The following is a 16609-nucleotide window of genomic DNA, read 5'->3' on the forward strand; positions in this document are numbered from 1 at the left end:
AGGTGTTCAAACACCAAACAGAACACCCAACAAATGCAACAGCAAAAAACTTGCAGGACATTTGTCCAGAGTCTCTTTCAAACATTGTAATGAATGACACGAATGGGGTGAAATATCCCAGGAATTTAAATTCCTTATGATTAATTTAAGTTGGTTATATTTTAAAAAAAAATCTTAATAGGATTTCCTTTTTGTTATAAATACGTGGAGTATGGTGGCTATTGTCACACCCGCAAATGCACCTTGCAAATTTTTGGCATGGATATACCCGACAGTAACGTAGTTCAGTGAATCAATCTTCACCTACGATTACTTCATCCTTATAGGTTTGCACCAATGCAAACAACAACTCCACACACTTCTGCAACGCAAGTCTTTTGACTTTCTTTCACTTATCTTTTCTTCTCAAATGTGTACTATAAAGCATTCAAACATTGCCATACGTTCACTAACACAATAAGCCAACCAAGAACACTTGGAACATGACACAATTAACCCATTTTACCGCATCAAAGGGAATATATACAAAAATTTCCCACTTAGGAACTTACACAGACTTGTCCCTCTTGAACCAGGCCTTAACCTTACCAAAACTCTCTCAATTTGAGTCTCACAACCATGTAAGCCTAATGAATTTCCTATGCCTTTGCACTATTTACATAGCAGTTAAAATGGCCAAAAACCGTGCACTACACTTGCACACGCATGGGACAGCCATATGTCCCATAAGGCAGTTCAATAACCGCCAATAACTGTGCTAACTGGCCAGTTTATTCTCTAACACGATCCATACATATACACCAGTTGCGAGACGGTTATGGACACACCTTTTAGGCTACAAATTTTCTCTACTGTTTTCCTTATCTCACACCTTTGGCACGCTTTTAAAGACAATAACTAACTCCTAACCGTCACTTGAGCCATAACGTGCAAACTTTGCGCATTTCTGAACTTGGCCTTGAATCAATACTCATCAAAAATGGAATTGTAGTTTTTTTGTCCTAAGACAATGTACAGCTAACATGGCGCTACAATCCTCTCGGCCATTCCTTTAGCTCATTTTCGTTATTCATGCGTCATATGCTTCACTTAGCCAATTTGCTCAACAATATCAATGCTTACTCTTGCATTACTAGCTTGTTTGCGCTGTTCAAGCTTTGACCATCCTTGAACTAATTCATAGGCTAATTCTTAGTTATTCTACACTCTCGTACCATCCTTGAGTTTCAGCACACTTAATTCCATGGATATGCCTCAATTCCAACATCGTATGTTGCATTTATCACTTTGGCCTTGTGTTGCCTTTCCCTCAATGAAGTTTCATTGTGTAGGCCAATATAATAAGCTTCATAACTTGGCCAATGTCCTTACAGTGCAGTGACATATTTGTACTTCACTGGCCCTGCAGGGTATCGTTATATCAGCGCTTAACAGTCTATGCACTGTAGCGCCATCTTGGTCTTTCACTGACTAGGCCGACTATGTTGTAATGTGCCATCTTGGACGTTCACTAGCCTAACCGGTCATATCTATCCACCACCTAACACCATGTTAAATTAGTTCCACAAGCTGCTTGCTTAGAGAAAAGGTATGGAATGTGATTTTAGTTAGGAGACAAAGGGGGCAATGCAAGGGGATTTGAGAAGCACAGGAAAAAAAAAAAAAAAAAAAAAAAGAAAAAAGAGCAAAAATCGTCATTGATTCGCCAACTAGGCTAATTTCTAGTGAGTGAATTTTGTTTTTTCTGGACCAAATTACCCATCCTTCAAAATCACATGTATTAACTTAACCTAACCTCGGGTCACCAAACATAGAAAAAAATCATGGGAAAAATATCTGATGATCACCAACAATAACCGTTATTATATCTGAAAACTCCAGAACTCATTTATAACTTATTTATCTTATACGTATAAACCAATTTCAAGTTATGATTATAAACATGAAAAAATTGTTTTAATCTAATTGAATACATGAATAATTTAAATATAGTAATACTTTGAATTCTGTTGTATTATTTTTCAAGTCCAAATTTGTACTCCCCTCCAAAACCAGGGTGTATATTTCGGCCATCCTAATTTGAGGAGTTTATTAATTTGAGGAGCTTTGTTTACTTTCTGAAGAAAAATCTACTCACCCCTATGTTGTCGAGTTTCGAACTCAGGTCTTCGATATCATCAGCCAACGCCTTTACCACAATACCCCTATTATTCTCAAAATCATAACCAGGTTGATATTTATATTAGAATTGTTACTTCAGCATTAATATATATATTTTGAAAACCGAAGTTGTTTAGGGTTTTTTTGTTTTTAGAGTTGCTTTGAGTTTTTCCTACCATGAGAAGAAATAGATTATTATGCTAATGTCTTTTTGAAATATGATGTTGGGTGATTTTTCATTTTGGTATGAAATTTAAATAAGCAGAGAAAGAATATCGAGCATTTGAGTATATAGTGATTCGAAAAATAAGTACTGTTAGTTAGATTTTTAGATTAACAAACTCACCAAACTTGTTAATATATTCAATGATTTTGATTAAATTTCAAATCTACAGTTAGAGACTATGGTGTTCTTCGAGAAGTTTCTTTTTTCGTAAATTCATATTCTCTTGAAGTTCACTCACACCTTTTTCAGACGGTTGAAGAATTGGATTTGTAACCGAGAGGTTGATCCCCAGCTTCGATTCTCAATTGGTTGTACCTAAAATTTGGTTCCAGGGTAAAACAATGTACTGTGAAGAACTTTTTTTAGGTCCAAACATAAACACCGTACAAGATGAGCCTAAACCAAAAATCGGTCATTGGCGTCTTAATTCGATCACAAAGAGAGTAGATTAGTTGATCTTAGGGGAGGAAAAGCAGAGAAAGTTGAGGAAATCAGTGGTGATGTATTTCAGAGTATGGAGTTATCGTAAAGTATGAAAAACAAGAACATGAATGTTAAGCTTGCTCTGATACCAATTAAAAAAGCGGGGGATATAACAACCACACCCAATATTTCGCTTAGAAATCTGTATGGACAAACTCCAATATACTTTCAAGAGAATCAACTAGACAGTCAGACTCAATCTTAAGAAAAGTATATTAAAGAGTTATATCTCAATTTCTCAATTCAATCTGAAATCAAACAAATAGGAATTTGCGATCCCGATTGAATATAAGAAATAACTTGGATGGTATCAAAAACCAATATCCAGGTGTCAATCAATTCAATTAACAACAAAAGGTTGGATTCACAATTGATTGAACTCACGTACAACCTGTGATATTTCAATTATATAAACAAATATAATGCGGAAAAGAAATAACACAGACACCAGAAGTTTTGTTAACGAGGAAATCGCAAATGCGAAAAAAACCCAGGACCTAGTCCAGATTTGAAAACCATATTGTATTAAGCCGCTACAAACACTAGCCTACTCCAAGTTAGCTTCAGACTGGAATGTATTTGAGCCCTAACCAATCTCGCACTGATCACGGTACAGTTGCGATCCTTACGTCTCTGAATCCCAGCATGACTCTACGCACTTGATTCCCTTAGCTGATCTCACCCACAACTAAGAGTTGCTACCATCCAAAGTCGAAGCCTTGATAAACCAGTCTGTCTCACAGAGAAAATTCTATTGAATAGATAAATGGTAAATTTGACTTCCACAGATAAACCTATGAGTTTTTTTCCGTCTTTTGATAAATCAAGGCGAACAGGAACCAATTGATATACCGGACTTATACTCCCGAAGAACTGCCTAGAAATATCAATCACCTCACAATAATCTTAATCGTATGATAGCGAAACAAGATATTGTGGAATCACAAACAATGAGACGAAGATGTTTGTGACTACTCTTTATCTTGCCTGTCGGAGATTAAATCTCAAGAAAATCTTAGAGAAGATAGTACTCAATCACGATAGAAATCAACAAGATCAGAACACGCAATTACAGAGAAAATAGTTGGGTCTGGCTTCACAATCCCAATGAAGTCTTCAAGTCGTTAACCTACAGGGTTTTGAAAAACCTAAGGTTAAAGGAGAATCGACTCTATTATCACACAATAGGTGTGGTGATTAGGTTTCCCAGTTGCTAGAGTTCTCCTTTACATAGTCTTCAAATCAGGGTTTGCAATCAATATTACCTTGGTAACTGATAAGCACGAAAATGCTTTTTCACCCATAATTACAATAGCTATGACTCATTATTTCTCTAATAAACTTGTTTTAGTTGTTTTTGGAAGAATAAGCTCTTGTGGAGAATTGGCTCGAAAAATGTTATTTGCACTAGGAGGACACGTGTTATTTGGACTTTCAATGTTGGTTTAGGGATACGTCAATTAATAAGGGGCACCTCAACGGATAAGGGCCACCTTCCTTACTATTTACACCCCATAAGAAAGTGCTAAAGGGATGCCCTTACAGGATTAGGGGGAGGACATCTTTTTCCCAAATTCAAATTCTGCAAATTGGCGGGAATTTCTGGCAGCAACGAACCAGATTAGGGTTCGGGTTTTGGAGTTATTCTAGGGAGATTCAACCAGAGAATATGGCTGGGATGGACTTGGATTGACTGGAAAGGGATGATAACTCCGTTCGATTCAACCAGTTTGGGCAGGATATCTAATTTGAAGATAAAATAGGGAAAATTGTGTGTCACCTGCGATATACCCTGTATTGATTTTGGGCAAGATTTGGTTGGATTTCTCACTTGGTTTGGTTATATACCATCCTGTTATACCACGACAGGATTGGTAAGTGCTTTGAATTTGATCAGAGGGGAAGATTTCACGAAATCTCGTTAAACAAGAAAGGCTTTTGTTCTCGGGTTACTGTGAGCTGTATATGGAATGTTTGAGGATGAAAGAGGGAGTATATCTTCTTTGTTAATGTTTTGCTCTATCTTTGGAAGGATTGACAACTCAAAGACGCATGCAAATGGTGTGAAGCTCACGACTGGCAGGATTGAAGAAAACAGGGGAGATGGAAATATTCACGGGATTTACATGAGCTGGAGAAAGTTTTCGTGTGACTACAGTATGGTTGACGTTGTCTGAGTCTTGCAAAATCAGATTAAACGTAATGCAGAGAAGAATAAGGAAATATTTCGAGTGAAGAATTATACCGAGTTATGATGAGATTATGTGGAGTTATGAGGATTTATTCTCGGTCGAATTGGGTATATAAAGGTTGCTGGAATCACAGAAGAGGATATAGAGAGTTTGGGGGAGTTAGCAGAGACGAGAGAGTCAAGAAAATCAAGTTGCAGAAATTTCTATTGTTGTTGTTGTTCTAAGAACATGAAGAACATAAGGATGAGAAAGCCTGTCGTTAATAAACCGTCGTCTTTCCTCGGTATTGCAACAGTCTTTCCAGCGACAGTTGAACATCGACTACACCACTTTCTATTTATCGTATACTTTAACAGAGGATTGCAAACCTTTTTAGTTGTTGTAAATTCCTGGTTTATTTGATTTTTCTCCTTTTCATTATTTGTAAGCACTTTTGAGCGATGAATTTATATTTTGAGTGTGTTTCCAACATAATGAGCTAAACCCAAACACTGGGTCGATGGAGGAATCTGAATTTCATACATGGGTAAATTTATTTTATTCTTTTTATGACTTTTGCACTTATTTTAAATTGATTTATGATTTGAATTAATTAGTTATTATTTCATTTGATGGGTCATGCTTGCTTAAATATTTTGATGTCCCATACTTACGATTTATAACTAATATTTTGAAAATCTACTTTGGCAAAATCAGAGTCCATGTTATTTTATTTATTGAGCGATAATTGCTGAAGAATAAATAATTGAGCCTTATGATATAAATTCGGTGGAATCCTAGTCCCAGTAGCTCTCGCTTTTGTTTACATTAATTTTGTGTATATTTTTATTTTTATTAAATCTTTAAATTTAATCTTCACAAGTCTTAGAGTTCGAATCCTATTTACTACAACAATTAAAAAATATTGGAACAGTAACAAAGCATTCAATATTCACCGTTAGATGAAAACATGATTAGACTCGAGCTAATACATTTCAACCATTAGATCGAACTTAGCTTGTTACACACAAATGAATAGTGACTTCATTTAGATATGAGTAACCGTACCTAAACGTGTACACCTCTGTTGACTCAACAATAGTTAACGGAAGTTAGCCATATGAACACTTTCATATCAACCTCATTCATCTTAACCATAACTAGTTCAAATGACTCAAATGAAACTAGTTCTAGAATTGTTCAATTGTTTATATTCTCATAGAAGTATACAAGACACAATTAAAGCAAAATCGATTTTGATTCACTCGAATCAAGTCATGAACATTATAGCCACGGTTTGCAAAATATTGCATTCCTTAATATATATGTATTAGTTCATGAACAAACCGATTTTAGAACATAATCCACTCAAGTACGCAATTAGGTACGCATACCTTAGTGGCCGGACTAAGTTTGGGTTCGCCAGTATGCCAACGTGTACGCATACCACCAAACTCAATAAAGTCCTGGAACTTGAACCTCACACCAGTACGCGTACTTATTTCCCGGACCTCTACTAAACCAATTAGTATGCCTACGGGTATGCATACCATGGTTCCAGGACTTGGATCACACATATGAAGGTACGCATACTGTGCTTATATCCAATTGTTCTAAACTCTCATATCAACCATTGAAACATTCTTGGAAGACGACAACATCTGTCTCACACAAACTATTAGCTTCAAAGCAATTTTTAAGTGATCGAATGATCAATACGAAACATTATGAGTCTACATCAAATGACTGTCTCACACAAATCATGTAAGATGTTACAAGGCGATTTTCACATGATCATCTATTGACTTTCGTCAAGAATATAAGATGAACTTGGTTAAAGCGAAAGCTTACCAACACATATTTCAAGAAACATGTAAGCGAGTTAAACTCAGCTCGAAATATCAAATGTCCATAATTGAAGTCTATATAGATATACGAATTTTGTCTCAAATAGGAGATATAGTAGATAGACTTTTGAATGATATATGAGTTCAAGTATCCACATACCTTTTGTTGATGAAGTTCCACAAGCTCCCCTTAGTAGTTCTTCGTCCTCAATCGATGAGCGCCACAAATTCTAATGCTCAACTACACTTTCTATCCTAATCCGAGGCTTGGCTATAAGTAGACTAGAAATCAAGACTTATAGCTTTGGCAACTAAACTTGACAAACAAGGTTGAGATAGCAACGCTTGCGAGTTCGACCGAGTAGTGCTCTAACAATCTCCCCCTTTGTTAATTTTAGTGACAAAACTATGAATACATATGGATTACAAAATAAATAAACTTCGTAGATTCTCATCCAAATGCTTGATTTCCTTTGTTCTTCAACATTAATCGAAATCTTCGTCACTTCCAAGTACTCCAGTGATTCTGAACGTGTTCAACTCAGCATCATATTTATTGAAGATCCGTAGCTATAACAATGAGAAAACAATTGCTCTTAATCATTGTTATGCAGTGTCATAGTATCATTACATCGCATCAAAGTCCAATTGTATCACAACTTTGACAACAATACTATGGTGATATGTATCACTCCCCCTTAGTCAATACTTCATCCCACATGAAAACCACTCCCCCTTACATAATGATCCGTAAACCATATGTATTTGTAGTGTGAACTACACATTAATTCTCCCCCTTTTTGTCAATATAAATTGGCAAAGATACGAAAACTAGTGGGATCCTAATGAAATTTCCATAGAGATACTTCATGACCAAAAGAGAACATATCAACTTTGTTTCGATGATTTCACATAGCCGAAACTAGTATATTCATCAAGGAGTTTATAAAGACACGAGAAAACTCCTACAGTATTCCACAGCCGCACTCCCCACAAAGATTTGGCAATAAAGCACAAGTTCAATTAAGATCTATCCCCCATAAAATGTCATTCCCGAGAGAACAACAAGAGCGACCTTACTTTCACAAAAAAAGAAAAAAGGATTTCTTTGGACATTAACAAATCACATGAAACATGAATTTGTATCCAAAATACTCAATTAAATTAACCACAAGAGAACCTATGATTAATTTAATCGGAAATGCTCACATAAGAGAACTTACAGAGCCGCACAGTATTTACACAAGGATGTGGATCAGGGAAAGACCAATACTGCGGAATATTCAAAGATTCATTCTATTTTTCATCAATATTTGCATAGAGACATGTAATAGACTTAATCTTTGTGGACAAAAGTTCATCCTATCTTCCATCAATATTTGCATAATGACATAATAGGCTTAACTTTTGTTGTCAAAAGTTCATTCTATCTTTTATTTATATTTGCATAAAGACATATGATAGACTTAACTTTTGAGAAAATATGGGGCAATCACAGTTCACGGACGCAAACACGCATATCCCATAACAAGTTACAATATATAAAACCATAAAGATTAATACTGCAAAATCATCTTCAAAATAAACTTTAGAATTTAAATAAATAAATCTAAAAACATTGCAAGATGAAAATCGTTGGAAATAGTTATGTGTACTCACAATAATTGCTATTTCAAACCCTAGTTATCCTTCTTAAAACACAAGAATAAATTCCCATAAGAAGTTTCTTAGGCATCGTAGAGCTTTCTCAGAGCATCTACTGAGAATTCCTTATCATTGTTGAAAAACCCATTGATTATGGGATCGTTAAATTCCTCCAGATCTTCAAAAATATCAGTTAACTCATTGTGTTATCTTTTTAGTCCACACAAGGTGTTATTTGTTAGAGACAACATACGTTCATAGTGAGCTATCTTTTCTAAAGATAAAATGATTTGATATCTTAAATCATTTCTTTTATTGATGAAATCCTTCACCATACCTCTAAAGTTATTATCAAAATGACAAACATACAAGAGGCAGCTAGAGGAAGAACCTTCCTCATTATTTGTGGATCTCTCCTTATTCTTTATTGAGGAAAATATTCCTTCACAAAGATACGCATTAACTCCTTCAACTGCATCCCTTTTTGTGGTATCTCTAGACACAGGAGCCATGAAACTGTATCTTTTCAAAGATAAGAGAAGTGAAAGGAATTTTGATCACAAATGAATATAAATAGACCTATGGACAGCCAAACCCTAGAAGAACTTTGAACAAGTCTTTTACGGTTCATGATCCATTATCTATTTTAACAAGAAGAAATTTTCTTAACATAAATAATATAAGAAATTAATAATAATACAAAACTTGAACAACCTTGATGCAATCCTCATTTTCTCAAGATAAAGATGAGAGACATCACTAGTATTAAATAGTGACAGAGTGAGTCGAATGCTCACATCTTTTATCACACAGTGACATATCAAGGTTCGTTGTATAAACAAACTTCTTACCTCGTATGAATCTGGTTCTTTTGGATTTTTTCTTGTCTTCAGGAGTACCCTGTTGATTACCCACGTCCAGATTCATTCTTTGAATGTCATTTTGAAGTTTGGCAATCCTTTTGTTATTCCTCTTGAATTTCCAACACTTATCTTGGACATGATTTACATTTTCATAAAACGAACAAATCAAAGAAGATTTATTGTCTTTCTTATTTGCCTCATGTTTATCACAAAATTCATCATTAATTATTCCAAAACCGGCTGGAACAAATGAGTTGTTTGTGCTCATAGTTTTGATTTTGAACCCTAAACCATTTGTGTTTCCAAAAGACTTCTGACCGAATAACATTGCTGAAATTTGTCATAACTTCCAGACAACCTTTGCAGGTCACACTTAAGGGTATTAATCTCTTTTTCCTTCATAGATAGGGTTCTGGTGAATTCATCATGAAGACAATCTATCTCAATATTTTTCACCTGAAGTGATGATTCAAGTTTCTCCAACGAAGCCTTAGTTGGAGATTTTCTTAGTGAAATTCTCCACGTTTATCCAAGAATTCAAAAATCTCAGTGTCAGACTCAAAGTCTGAATCAGAATTTGAGTAGGAAGAAGTTTCTGCTGCGAGAGCTGAAAGTTCATTGCACACATTGGAAGTATGTACGATTTTGACAACCTGGGATGATGTTTCTTGTATTGAATCATCTGAAGCATTAATCATAGAGAGACTTTTCTCACATCTTTTGCTTCTTCTTACAATATCCTTGATCTTTTGTGTAATCAGTGATTTATCAAAATCAACATGATAGGAACAACATTCATCAGCCCAAGACAAGTTAGAAGATTCACTTATGTTGGTCACAGCGTTGAACGCAGATGTTCTGACTGTATTTTGATCAAGAATTTTTAACTTTCCAACAAGTGCATTCCTGGAAAGTGTATCAAGGTTATTTCCTTCAACGATGGCATGTTTCTTAGAATTGTATCTAGATGGTAATGGTCTGAGAATTTTCATCACAATGTCCTTTTCAGGAATAGTCTTAACCAACATAAAAGATGCATTAACAATTTCAGACACTTGTTGATTAAACTCATCAAATGAATCTTCATCTATCATAGGAAGGTTTTCCCAATCAAAATTTAGGTTTTAAATCCTAGCTTCTTTTTCACAGGTATTCCCTTCAATTACGGTTTCTAAGATTTCCCAAGCATCTTTAGACCGAGTGCACGTAGTCACATGGTGCTAAAGATCTGGGGTAATGGCATGGATGATTGCATCCAATCCGTCAGAATTTTACTTTGCAACAAGAATCTCGATAGCATCATAATCACCAATATCCTTTGGAACAGTTACAGTGCTTATTGCAACAACCGGAGGATCATAGATATTAACAACGTAAACCCATGATTTAAAATCACGTGCTTGAAGAAAAGCACGCATATCAATTTTCCACCACAAGTAATTCGAGCCATCGAAGACTGTTGGTACGTTTATAGAGATAGCACTTTTATCCATAGAGTCAGATCGCTACAAACACAGACTTATAAGGTCTTAAACGTGTTTTCCTGCTGTGATACCAATTGAAAAAGCAGGGGTATATCAACCACACCCAATATTTCGCTTAACAATTTGTATGGACAAACTCCAATATACTTTCAAGAGAATCAACTAGACAATCAGACTCAATCTGAACAAAAGTATATCAAATAGTTATATCTCAATTTCTCAATTCAATCTGCAATCAAACAAATAGGAATTTGCGATCCCGATTGAATATTAAAAACAACTTGGACGGTATCAAAAACCAATATACAAGTGTCAATCAATTTAATCAACAACCAAAGGTTGGATTCATAATTGATTGAACTTACGTATAACCTATGATATTTCAATTATATACACAAATATAATGCGAAAAATAAATAACACAGACACCAGAAGTTTTGTTAACGAGGAAATCACAAATGCATAAAAACCCCGGGACCTAGTCCAGATTTGAACACCACACTGTATTAAGCCGCTACAGACACTGGCCTACTCCAAGTTAACTTCGGACTGGAATGTATTTGAGCCCTAACTAATCTCACAATAATCACGGTACAGTTGCGCTCCTTACATCTCTGAATACCAACAAGACTCTACTCACTTGATTCCCTTAGCTGATCTCACCCACAACTAAGAGTTGCTATGACCCAAAGTTGAAGATTTGATAAACCAATCTGTCTCACACCGAAAATTCTATTGAATAGATAAATGATAAATTTGACTTCCACAGATAAACCTATGAATTTTGTTCCATATTTTGATAAATCAAGGTGAACATGAACCAGTTGATATACCGGACTTATATTCCTGAAGAACAGCCTAGAAATATCAATCACCTCACAATAATCTTAATTGTATGGTAGTGAAACAAGATATTGTGGAATCACAAAAGATGAGATGAAGATGTTAGTGACTACTTTTTATCTTGCCTATCGGAGATTAAATCTCGAGCAAATCTTAGATAAATAGTACTTAATCACGATAGAAAACAACAAGATCAGAACACGCAACTACAAAAAAAATAGTTGGGTCTTGCTTCACAATCCCGATGAATTCTTCAATTCGTTAATCTACAAGGTTTTGGAAAAACCTAAGGTTAAAAGAGAATTGATTCTAGTCGCAACTCGTATCACACAGGAGGTGTGGGGATTAGGTTTCCTAGTTGCTAGAGTTCTCCTTTATATAGTCTTCAGATCAGGGTTTGCAATCGATGTTACCTTGGTAACAAAGCATTCAATATTCACCGTTAGATGAAAACCTGATTAGACTCAAGATAATATCTTTCAACCGTTAGATCGAACTTAGCTTGTTACACACAAATGAAAAGTGTCTTCATTTAGATATTAGTAACATACCTAAACGTGTACACCTTTGTTGGCTCAACAATAGTTAACCGAAGTTAGCCATATGAACACTTTCATATCAACCTCATTCATCTTAACCATAACTAGTTCAAATGACTCAAATGAAACTAGTTCTAGAGTTGTTCAATTGTTTATATTCTCATAGAAGTATACAAGACACAATTGAAGCAAAATTGATTTTGATTCATTTGAATCAAGTCATGAACATTATAGCCACGGTTTGCAAAAGATTGCATTCTTTATTATATAAATGTATTAGCTCATGAACAAACCGATTTTAGAACATAATCCACTCAAGTATGCAAACGGGTATGCATACCCTAGTGTCTGGACTAACTTTGGGTTTGACAGTATGCGAATGGGTACGCATACCACCATACTCAGTAAAGTCCCGGAACTTGAACCTCATGCCAGTATGCGTACCGGTATGCGTACTTAGTTCCCGGACTTTTACTAAACCAATCAGTACGGATACGGGTATGCATAGCATGGTTCCCGGACTTGGATCACACATATGAAAGTAACCATTCAAACATTCTTGGAAGACGATAATAGCTGTCTCACACAAACTATTAGCTTCAAAGCAATTTTCAAGTCATCGAATGATCAATACGAAATATTTCGAGTATACATCAAATAATTTTCTCACACAAATCATGTAAGTTGTTACAAGGCGATTTTCACATGATCATCTTTAGACTTTCTTCAAGAATATAAGATGAACTTGGTTAAAGCAAAAGCTTACCAACACATATTTCGAGAAATATGTAAGCGAGTTAAATTCAACTCGAAATATCAAATGTGCATAATTGAAGTCTATATAGCTATACGACTTTTGTCTCAAATAGGAGATAGAGTAGATATACTTTTGAGTGATAGATGAGTTTCAAGTCTCCACATACCTTTTGTTGATGAAGTTACACAAGCTCCCCTTAGTAGTTCTTCGTCTTCAATCGATGAACACCGTGAAGTCTAATGCTCAACTACACGTTCTATCATAATCTGAAAATTATCTATAAGTAGACTAGAAATCAAGACTTATAGTTTTGGTAACTAAACTTGACAAACAAGCTTGAGATAACAACGCTTGCAAGTTCGACCGAGCATTGCTCTAACAATAATGCTATGGCCATCTTAGCAAGATGATACTTAATGGTTATTTAAGTGAATATTTCTTAGTGATGATCTCAGTTGGGATATTTAATTGGAGAACATTTATGAATCATGGTTTCAAGAAGGTATCTCATACTCGAGACATTTGTGAATAAGACAAAGGCTTGGTGTTGCACCAAGGACGAGGGCTTGGTATGTTACCAATTATGAGGGATTGGTGTTGCACCAAGGCTGGGGGCTTGGTATGTCACCAAGTATGAGGGCTTGGAGTTGCATTAAAACTGGGAGTTTTATGCAATCTCAGTTGAGAGCAAGGTAGTTAATATCGCATATCGGTATCGTAACGGTCGGGTCCGATACACCTATACAATAGATTATATCGGTGATACATCATTAGAACTAGAATTTCAAATATTTATAGAACCATAATAAAAAAATAACAAGAATCATACACACATATAAAATTTCCAAAATACAAGGTGGTTTATTAGCAAGCATTGTGATTGTCGTCCCTTGTTATCCTTCACTTTTATCTTTTATATTTCCTTTCCTTTCAGTCGAAACAATCTACAATATCTCCAAATTTTTAGAGTCTAGAATCAATACATGGCCACCATTAGTCTTCCTTTGTATAAAGCGTCTCTGAAAATGGACTCTTTGAGACATGACGTACCTAATGGTATTCCTGCACAAAATAAGCGGTAATCTGCTAAGATAGTTTCTCCTAATGTCTTATATATTTTATCTCCATTTTGATGAGAGTTTAAGTAGACTATATGACTCAAAATGACCTCCCAATCTTTTGAAACCAACCGCAATCAAGGGTCTTTCTAGAGGCTTTCCATTCATGCATCGAAAACAAATTCTTTACAAACCCATGCATTCTATCACTACTAGGACTAAAAAAACCTTCAATCCATATCCTAAAATCAATAACAACCGCTCATATTCTCCACTATCTTCCCCTGTACACAACAAAACCCAAATCCATTCAAATTTCACCTCAAGTATGGTTTTCATCTTATATCCTACCATATAGTCATTGATTTTACATCATAAATATATCGGGGATTTTTACCTTTCTCAAAATTGTCGTTGTACTTGTCTGTAAAAACTAGATGCATGTTGGTCGGAAAACTTATTTTCTGAATCCGATATTATCAGTGTATAGGTAAAACCGATGTATCGGGTTGTACCGGCCAATACAAACGTTTTTATCGTTCCATCTCTGTATCGCCGATATTCTCGATATCGTATAGGTATTTTCCAATACCCGATAAAAACCTAAAATATCGGCCTGTACAACCGATATTGACTACCTTAACTTGAAAGACTGTTTCATAGAATATTTATGACTCGGGGCTGAAGGAGATAACTCAAACTCAAAATACGCGTAAGTAACAAAGAGATTGTCATTTAATAGCATCACCAATAGGCTTTCATGGCCGTGACATGCCTTGGCATGCAAGGTGAGGGTTGCGGAGGAGTCTGGCGCTAGACATTCCCTAAACTCCATGTCTCAGGCGCATATATTGCACGTGTATAGAGCGTGAAATGGGTGGTCGTGTATGCCTAAGTATGTATCTGGACCAGGGGAACTAAGAATTGCCTAGCGCTGCGCAATATTTTCTATTAGGCAGTGTCTCTCTGCTACTGCGAAATACCTGCTGCTAGGCAGTGTCTAGCGCTGCACAGTGCCTGCTGTTGGGCAATTTCTGTTGTTGGGAAATGTTTGTTGCTTGATAGTGTCTAGAGCTGTGGAATGTTTGGTCATGCAAGGTAGTTTGGCACTGCGCACACTTCGACCCTCATAGTGCCATGGTGTTTGTGGTGCAACACCTATCTCGTTGTTGGCATGGATTGGCACCATGTTTCAGTGGTTATTGTTTGAACTTTTGAGAGTAGACAGGCACGCCTCTTTTATGCTTGGATGTTACCTTTATTGCGGAGATAGTTAAAAAATAATGTTGTTCAGATAAAAATTTGAACATAAAGCACATACAAGACAAGTTCAAAGAATTCAGCCGTGAAAGTTGTGTGACTTGATACAGGTCTAATATTACTCGATGGGAATCTAAACACGGATACATGGAACGAGTTCAATGAATTCAGCTAATGAATTGTTGCAATTTGGAACAGGTTCAAAAGTGTATATATTTTATATTTCTGTTGTCTGGAAAATGTGATTTTACGAGTTTCACCTTGTCAAAAACTCACCATCAACAATTACAAATGATTTATATGTCTTAGAAACAAGACAAGTTAATATAACCATATAATATCAGGATCTTTGCTATACTCGGAATGATTTAAATTTTCGAAATAGGTAGATCTCGTTTCTAAACAAGCCTTGGTCATAACACTATAAATAGTGGGGCTTTTCTGGTAAACTCATCCTAGTGAATTCCTGGAACAAGTGTGAGGTAATTGTCAGAAGTAGTCTGATTTAATTTGGACAAAAGCATGATTAACTAGTGTAAAGACTTCTTTGGGATCAAGAAGCTCTAATACTACTGTTGGTGGGAAACTAAGATCGTTATTTAGTTTTTTGTGTTTATTACTTGTTATTGAACTAACATATAGTTATCTTCAATATATGTTCTCGCTTATTCATTGGTGTTAGAGCACTGCTCGGTCAAACTAGCAAGCGTTGCTATCGCAAGCTTGTTTCTCAAGTTTAGTTGTCAAAACTATAAGTCTTGATTTTTAGTCTACTTATAGCTAAGTCTCGGATTAGGATAGTAAGTGTAGTTGAGCATTAAACTTCACGGCGTTCATCGATTGAAGACGGAGAACTACTAAGGGGAGCTTGTGGAACTTCATCAACAAAAGTTATGTGGATACTTCGAACTCATCTATCACTCAAAAGTTTATCTACTCTATCTTCTATTTGAGAAAAAAGTCGTATAGCTATATAGACTTCAATTATACACATTTGATATTTCCAGCTGAGTTTAACTCACTTACATATTTATCGAAATATGTGTTGGTAAGCTTTCGCTTTAACCAAGTTCATCTTATATTCTTGACGAAGGTCAAAAGATGATCATCTTACATGATTTGCATGAGACATTCATTTGATGTAGACTCGGAATGTTTCGTATTGATCATTCGATCACTTGAAATTTGCTTTGAAGCTAATAGTTTGTGTGAGACAGCTATTGTCGTCTTCCAAATATGTTTCAATGATTAAAATGGGAGTTTAGAACAATTAA

This window comes from Papaver somniferum, chromosome 7 (assembly GCF_003573695.1).
Source record: "Papaver somniferum cultivar HN1 chromosome 7, ASM357369v1, whole genome shotgun sequence".
NCBI classification, from domain to species: Eukaryota; Viridiplantae; Streptophyta; class Magnoliopsida; order Ranunculales; family Papaveraceae; genus Papaver; species Papaver somniferum.